Source organism: Morone saxatilis, unplaced genomic scaffold (genome assembly GCF_004916995.1).
Source record: "Morone saxatilis isolate NCDOM2014 unplaced genomic scaffold, NCSU_SB_2.0 Contig19, whole genome shotgun sequence".
Taxonomy (NCBI): Eukaryota; Metazoa; Chordata; class Actinopteri; family Moronidae; genus Morone; species Morone saxatilis.
Window position 1 is genome coordinate 18,211,805 of NW_023339751.1, and position 8,044 is coordinate 18,219,848.

The following is an 8,044-nucleotide window of genomic DNA, read 5'->3' on the forward strand; positions in this document are numbered from 1 at the left end:
TCAGGGCTGCTCTCCGAAATGTATCAATTAGACAAAACTCGCTCGGCTCTTCGCCTCTCGTCTCCTCAGTCGGCTCAGCCTCTGCCTCCTGAAGTGCAGTGTATCCCGGAGACAACATCGGCTGCAGCGCGCTGGGCTTCAAGTGGAGCCCTTTGACTGCGGGCAACAAGGCGTGAGGGAGAACTAATCTCCCCATTTACATGTTTGTAGCAATTTTACCTAAATGAATTTTAATGCTAAATGAAGGATAATTCGCTTTCTTGCCGATCCCCTCTTTCCTCGCCTCCCCTCTCCATGTGCGAGAAAATTACAGCATAGCGCATGCATTAGCTGCACATTATCCACAGCAATGGGAGGAAGGTTGACTTTAAGTGCATGTTTCTTTAAGAATAGATGGACCTCTGCTTTCTTCAATGGGCACTTGTCGACATGAAAACATGTTTGTGTATAATTTAGCTATTTCAGCATCACTTATTTGTTTTTAATTAAAATCATTTAACAACTATTGTGTGTATTTTTATATTTCATATCTGAATGTAGGAAGATAACGTGAGACTAGTTCTGAGTTCTGTTATTTGAACAAAAAGTATTTATTTACAACACAGATGTACATATATACCCTTCAAAGTAAAAGCATAAGAAACATGACTTGTCTTCAAAGGAATCTTAAAGATGTGCGTAATACATGTTTGAAGCAATGGATAATGGATGCATTGATAACCCACACAAGCATGTATGCACACACGCACACACGTTCCCCCTCACATGCATACCGCCACACACACACACACAAACAGTGACTTTTACATTCTCTCCTGTCTGATCAGCATTACATCATCTGGTTATATCAAAATGAATGGACTGTGGTATAAATGGTGTTTTCCCATAGCTTTCCTCTCCCTGTTATCAGGCTGCATCAAACACTGAGGGGAAGCGAATCTATTGGCCATGCGAGTGCTCAGCCTTGTGACATAAAACACATCAATAGGACACTGGAATAGACTTTCAGAGGCCCTCAATCACAGACACAGATGGAGAAAAACAGGAAACAACATGTTTGTGGGACACACACTTGTAGTTTCCCATCCACAGTGATTTTTTTTAGATTGTTTATGAGCATTAACTGAAGCTCTGCATTATGTTTGTTAGCCCGTCATGATGTTAGCCATATTGACACCTACATTATGTGTCTGTCTTTGTGTGAATAGAGTATGAAATGGATAAAAACAAAAATTGGACAATGACAATTGGATTAAAAACCTTGTGAATCCAAATTGTTAGCTTCTTAGAAACTGTGTTTAGCTTGATGTCACTGTGTTTGGAGTTAATCCATTGAGTTTTAAGAGAGTTTTATGACCGCAGATGGTCTGAGAATTTTTTATACTAACAAAAACTTTGTACCAGCAGAGGAAGATATCATTAACTGATATGAAAATGTAAAAAAATAAAATAAAATCACCAAAATTGGAGTTACAAGATGTAGACACAGTAACAGTAAAACCAATTGTTTGCACCCCGCATACGGATAGGCTGTGTGTAAAAAACAAAACAAAACCAGGACATCTGAATCGCCATCACACCATCCAAATAAAGGCCTGCGAGAAATGACAACTGAACGAATTGTCCGTTTATTCACGTTTTTTTTTTCTTTTAAAAATGCATTGTGATTCAATGGAGGGAGGGGCAGGAGGTCAAATTTGATGGAGAGACGGCACACACATAGTGTGGAAAGAAATCAGAAAAAAAAAGAGAAAAAAGTTCACATCCTTTTTTTAAAAAATCTATTAGAAACAACATAATATGCAGAACAATACAATAGCATTTACAATACTTAAATTCCCAGTTCTTGTGAGAGTCCAGCGTAATTTTACAACAGTATACAGTATATTTTCTTTCTCCACTCACATCCCAAAGTAGGGGTTGATATAGTTATACTTTTAATTTCTTTTCTCTTGCTTTCCCTCCTTCCATGTTTCAATCCACTATATTTTAAAGGGCACCTCTTTTGCTCTGTTAGTGTCCTGTCAGATACAGACATTGGCTTCTCCTTGGTCCAATTCCGTCATCCCAAAGAGTGGAGTGCTCTTCACAGGAAGTCTCTTGTTTGCCAAAGAGTCTAGAATATGTCACCAGGTGCTGCATTCGCCAAAGGTACAGGCAAAGGACACAGTGTGTCTCTCGTGTGTCATCTATGCTCGCAATCGCAATCACTGTTAATGGAGGAATCCATGTGAACCAAGTGGGCAGTGGCAAGAGGGCGAAGTCTAGTGCCCACCAAAGAAGAAGCAGGGGTCTGTCGGGACAGGGGGTCATCTGGGTGGGGCGAGGTTCGGTCTTCTGTGCATCACCATCACTGGATACATAGACGAGAATTGTAGGCAGTCATGGAAGGTTTCCATGTCACAGATATCAGTCAAATAAAAATGTTGTTGGATCTTGGAGGTGGACAGGGGGGTTGCTATTGGTTGTTGTCAGGAAGTCGAGGATTCCCGTTCCCGTGCTCCGTAGCCCTCTGTGAGACAGGTGATCCCCTGGTTTGCCCTGCAGTTCTAATGAAAGAGGAGATCAAAATGGTTAATCCGTGATCAATTTGCACAGGTAAGTTTCAAGTCAGACAGTATCACTGTTGTTATGTGAAAGCCTTTAACTTACACAGTCCCCTATGGGTTGAAACCTATTCAGAGTTAACTGATTAGTGCTGATGTTGTAGAGACAACATCAGCATACATCACATTATACATCATTATACATCACATGTATAAAGTTGAACAAATTAAAAACTCATGCAAATATAATTAAGCTCTGAGCAAGTTGGCTCCACCACTGGGGTAGAAAGCATTTAACTCCAAAAGAAAACAGTTGAATGAGTTAGATGTCATTAATCATTCATTAAATACGACAATAGATCACACTAGACTTCAGAAAGCAGACTATCATGTTACATTTTCAGGCCGATAGCACATGAACATGGACCTGCCAATATGACCCTGGAGGAGCATACAGTATGTGGCAACTGCTGCAGAACCAACTTAGTGCTCATCTGGGTCAGAATACAGACCCAAGCCTGCCCTTCACTAAGACTGTGTGGATGTAAGAGAGAGAGAGAGAGAGCAGTGGAGGGTTTAGTGATTTAATCCTACACCCTCAGTAATACTACTTTAACAGTAGGAGAGGACTTAGAGACCAAACACACATGATCGACTTGAAGTGATACCAAGACCCAGTACTTAACATTTCCTGGATAATCTGTTTAACTGGACTACAAGGAAACTTAATATTAGCCTTTGATTTACAGTATCTTTTGATTGTTTACAGCCAGCATTTGACTGCGTAAGTTAAACTATTTTAGGTCAGGATTAACAAGACATTCAGTTCAATCTTATTTTAAAGTGTAATACAAAATCTAAAAGAACATGTAGTGCAGTTGCCTTATTGATGCTACATTTCAACCAAAACCTCCTCAACTGATGTAACCTGCTGCATGCTGCATCAACCCTCCTCATACAATGAAATATGAAGTAAAAAAATCCATCTTCACCCTCTTCTCTCCCTACATTTCTCTCTCTAAAGCCAACAATAGCCGCCATCCATCTCTGCAGGTGGAAAGTCACCACTGAGGAACCACGGCCATTGTTGTCAAAACCAAAGAGGAGAGGTGAGGCTTACGACCGCCCGTCACCTGAAAGCACCCGGGGCCCGTCCACGTGTTCGCCACATACACAAGAGGGCCACTACAGGCGACACAAAGGCAGGCCGGGAAAAGGACAATGAGGTGCAGCAGGAGGAGGACAACAGAGGATTGAACACAAGGGCCCTCATTTGTTATTCCCCTCATCCATCAGTTTTCACCTGGGCTACTAAAGAGAACAGGTGTGACTTGCGTAAGAGAAGGGTGAGCTATTATATGAGCTGTGCAAGCTTCAATTAGCTTCCTTTCAATCAGTGAGGGGGTAGGGGTTGCATATCTTTCTGGACCGATTGGCATCAAACCTGTGACCTTTCTATTGTGGGACATAACCTGTGGCACTACAACAAGTCATTAGTGATTCTAGCTTGAATGCAGTGCAGACCATGCTTACAGCAATGATCCATTGGATTTTAATACAATTAAATATCTATTTAGCAAATGTCAGTAAATTGCAGTATGTTGTATAGTGAGTTTATTATTTTAAACTTTAGCAGAAAAACCCAAAGAGCAGAAGTCACTATTTGACTGACAAGTGACTAATTATGACAATAATGAGCATCTACAACCAAATATATCTTAAAACAATCAAGAAACTGTTGGATTGCAACTTTACGTTGTTTGTAGTTGCATATGTAACCCTGGTTAACGAGAGCGTCCTGGTGACTCAAGTAAATCCATGTCAAGTTTCTAATAAACGCTATGCGTGCTTAAAAGAACACACATTGCTAATAAGGTTTTGTCCTTAATAAGACAATCAATACATTGAGCTGTAGGCCTCCTTTTTTAGACTCCAAGGGGGATTCCAGAGGGGCCAAATCAACAAGGACACACATTCACATGGACAATACGAGGGGGCACAAAATCCCCATCGGGACCTGTTTTTTTCCAGTGTTCGTTAATAGTAAAAGTTCATCCACCAGAAAGAGAAGTTGAGGGTGGGGGGTGACGGTGGGAGGCTGCGTGTTAGTGGGGGGCGAGGGGAGGGATCTTGACCCCTCAGCAGAAGGTTAACAAATTTGTGCTTAATGATTGGAGCAGTGAATCCTGGGACAAAGGGTCTCCAGCCGAGACTGGTAGGAAAGGGGTTACAGGCAGCGTTCACTCAAGCGTTCTACCCGACATTTTGGGAAAAGCTGAGAGTGGGGAGGGACAGAAAAAATTCCATACCCTCTGCGCCATAATTAGTTCTTCCACCCTGTGGTAACTATTGTCCTGAAACTGAAAATTACAGTTTTCAGGGTCCACCCCTGGCTAATTTCAGAAAGAGGAAGAAGGGAAAGAGGGTAAGGGTCATGCGAGAGTCATTCTCGTCGCTATCAAAGGCTCAGCCCGCTTCTGCTTCATTTGCTGGGCTTCATCTCGGCTGACAGGTGTATTGTTTCGCAAGGGGATATAAGCTCTGTAATCATCATTGGGTGGAAAGCATAACGCTTTTCACTAAGCAGGACTAATTGGTTTTAGTTTTAACTAATGTTGCAGTGTGACTGCTAGGCACACCTTCTGTATCAAGGCTCAGCACTCCTCAGCACAATAACCGCTCAATTTAGCCCCGCGGTAACAAAACCTCAACTCTGCTAATGAAAATTGCTTATAAAATATAATGAACCTGTGCTCTCTTAATCAAATAAGATAACCGTTTCCCCCCCTCCCGTAATAACCTATTAATTTAATTGGTCATGAAAGAATATAACACATCACTTACATTTAATTGACCTAGAAAGGAAAGTAGCAATATTTGACGGAGAGATGCTAGCAGCTAGCAACGGCAAGCTAATGAAGCTGTAAAGAAACGACTAGTCGTGAGCAAGAGTAGACATATTTCTGTCACCATCCCTCTCCCAGCATCTATCTTCTTCCCTCCCTCTTCCTCCTTCCTTCCTTCCTCCTTTTACTCCCTCTACCCCTCCCTCTTGTCATTTACGCTTCTCTCGCTCGCCATCTCTTCATCCGCCCCTCCCTCTTTCTGTCTACCCCTCTCTCTCTCTCTCTCCCTCTGTCTTTTTTCTTCCGCTGTCTACTCGTCTTCTCTGTGCTTTGCCCGTCTCGCAGAGGATTCCTCTGGTGGCCCAATTACGAGATTCAGCAGGCAAATTGAGGCTGTTTAAAGCAAGGTCTGCTGGGAAGGCTAGCAGCTGCTGGAAAGAGGCAGCTTGGACACGGCAAACCAGCCCTCATGTTTACACACTCGCACACATAAACACAGACACACACACCCACACATCTCATTCTGAAAGCACAGCCTTTCTATTACCATGTCTCCCTGCATTTCAAACCTAAAAAATACCATTCGATGTGAGATCTTCTGTCTTTGCTTTGGTCGTGGACATTTGTGACAGAAACAAGGGCGGCATATTTTCATCGTGGCTTGCACACACACACACACGCATTCTGTGGAGGGTTAATGGTCTCTATTTTTGTAAACTGAATAAGTCAAATCCATTGGTCACACCTCTGGTGATGGCATATTTAATTTGGATCTAGTCAATTAGGCCCAGCTAAGCTCCATACCCTGCTGGCTACCTCCTCCATTTTGCACTAGTTTGTGTCCCCTCCCTGTGCCAGGAGTAATCCTATTACCATACACACACATGCACATACATCGAGCGTGTAAATCAGAAGAAATCATGTTGTGAAGTGCCATACAGTAACTGGCAGCACAGGGGGAATTTAAGAGGTTTTAAAGGGGGAAAAAATCATCTTCAGATGTTTGATGTTGGAAGTCATCACGTGACGCTAAATGTATTCCACAAATGGTTTTCTGGAACCATCTCCCTTCAACCCGCCTCATTTACTAATTCTTCACTTCTTTTCCTGCGTTTCCTAAAACTTTTGATGCCATATGGGTACATTGCATACTGGTCTACTGAGGCTACTGGTTTTGTGTTGCCTCAGTTTTATGTGGGAGTAGAAACATGCTCAAGCTCTGATAGAAATATTTAGACATATAGAATAGAAATCTATTTTTGTTTGATCTACAAGAATGACAAAATAATTCACAATGTAACTAGAAAAAATCATCATCAATATTATCATCAATACCTTGATGATAATGACCTTTTTGTAGAGATACTGAATGTCAGCACACAGCAGTATAGTTGTTATTGTGTCCTGCCCAGCAAATAATTGCTGAAACCATGTATCTCCAAATTGACAACTTTTAATGAGCTCAAAGTTTTATTTTTTCTTATGCCTTAAAGGAGCATTTATCTGAAAGATCACCAAATTTGGAGATTTGGAAAACCTGCTTCAAATGATCAGTTTAGCAGCATCCTTGCTTCCTAGATGTCAGAATATAGAGTTACAGAAACCATTAACCCGGACCCCTGCACTCACATTTGCGCTGCCTGTAATGTTAGGAATCTAGAAATTGAGTCTTATCTGACTGTGAATTACTAGCTTCCTCTAAATCCCCACAAAGAGGTTGACTTTCACTCACACCACTTTTTTCAAAATGTGCTTTCTTGAGAATTAAAACTAATATTATGAGCTCTGGTAGTCAATTTGTGCAAATCAAACCTGTTTCTTGGCTGATAATCTGTCCTGCAGTGAGTCTACTACAGTGCAGGTGCTTGGAAACACTTTGGCAGCACATAAACATGCAGCACATCATCCAACTGAGACGCACACTGTAAAATGTATTTCCCTGAATCAAAACAGGAAGCTGTTTAACAGACGGGCAATTATGGCAGGAAGCCGTTTATTTCATCTGCACTTCAGAACTGAAACTCTACAGATTTGTGGATTAATGCAAACCTTGTGGGAGTCGGTCCACTTACAGATGCACACTATTGGACTGACAGTAATAATTTGATACAAATTATATTTATCCATTGTTTTGTGGACAATTTTTATCATCTTAAGAGGCTTGATCACACATTGATCTCACATCACTGAGAAATTTTACTTCTGAAAACTATTCAATACATTGTCCATTAACCTTTGAAGTTAAACTTGCAATAACAGGTGTTTTGGCCAAGCCAGCCAGATTAAATGGCAAACTATGTTGTTTGTCCGTGTTCTTTCTCCTGTACAAACTGAAGCAAAGTGACTTTTATAAATTTCAAATGTTAGTTATGAAATAATTATCTGTTAAATTATAAATTTAGCACATCTGTTTACACTTTCTTGCTTGCATAATGGTGCTTTTTCCTTTAAAAATATATTATCTACAACAAGGTAGCAAACCAGAGTCTAGAATAAACACTAGACTGTCACTGGGAAAAATTATAACCTACATAAGATCTGATACTATGTAACCATCAATTTCCCTTTTTATACGTACAACTCCACATTAAGACCTTTTAGTGTGCGTGCCCTCCAAAACACTGCCCTCTTCACCACCCCACACACACACAC

The 8,044-nt window shown here is 41.1% G+C and overlaps 1 protein-coding gene across 1 annotated transcript in view; it reads right to left on the reverse strand.

Annotated features, from left to right (window-relative positions):
• Nucleotides 1–562: 562 nt before the first annotated feature.
• LOC118329325 (homeobox protein Meis1) overlaps nt 563–8,044 on the reverse strand; it is an 88,175-nt gene continuing 80,693 nt past the window's right edge. The window contains exon 13 of the mRNA XM_035663448.1: nt 563–2,549. The gene's annotated coding sequence lies outside the window, so the exon portion shown is untranslated. The remainder of the gene's footprint in view (nt 2,550–8,044) is intronic.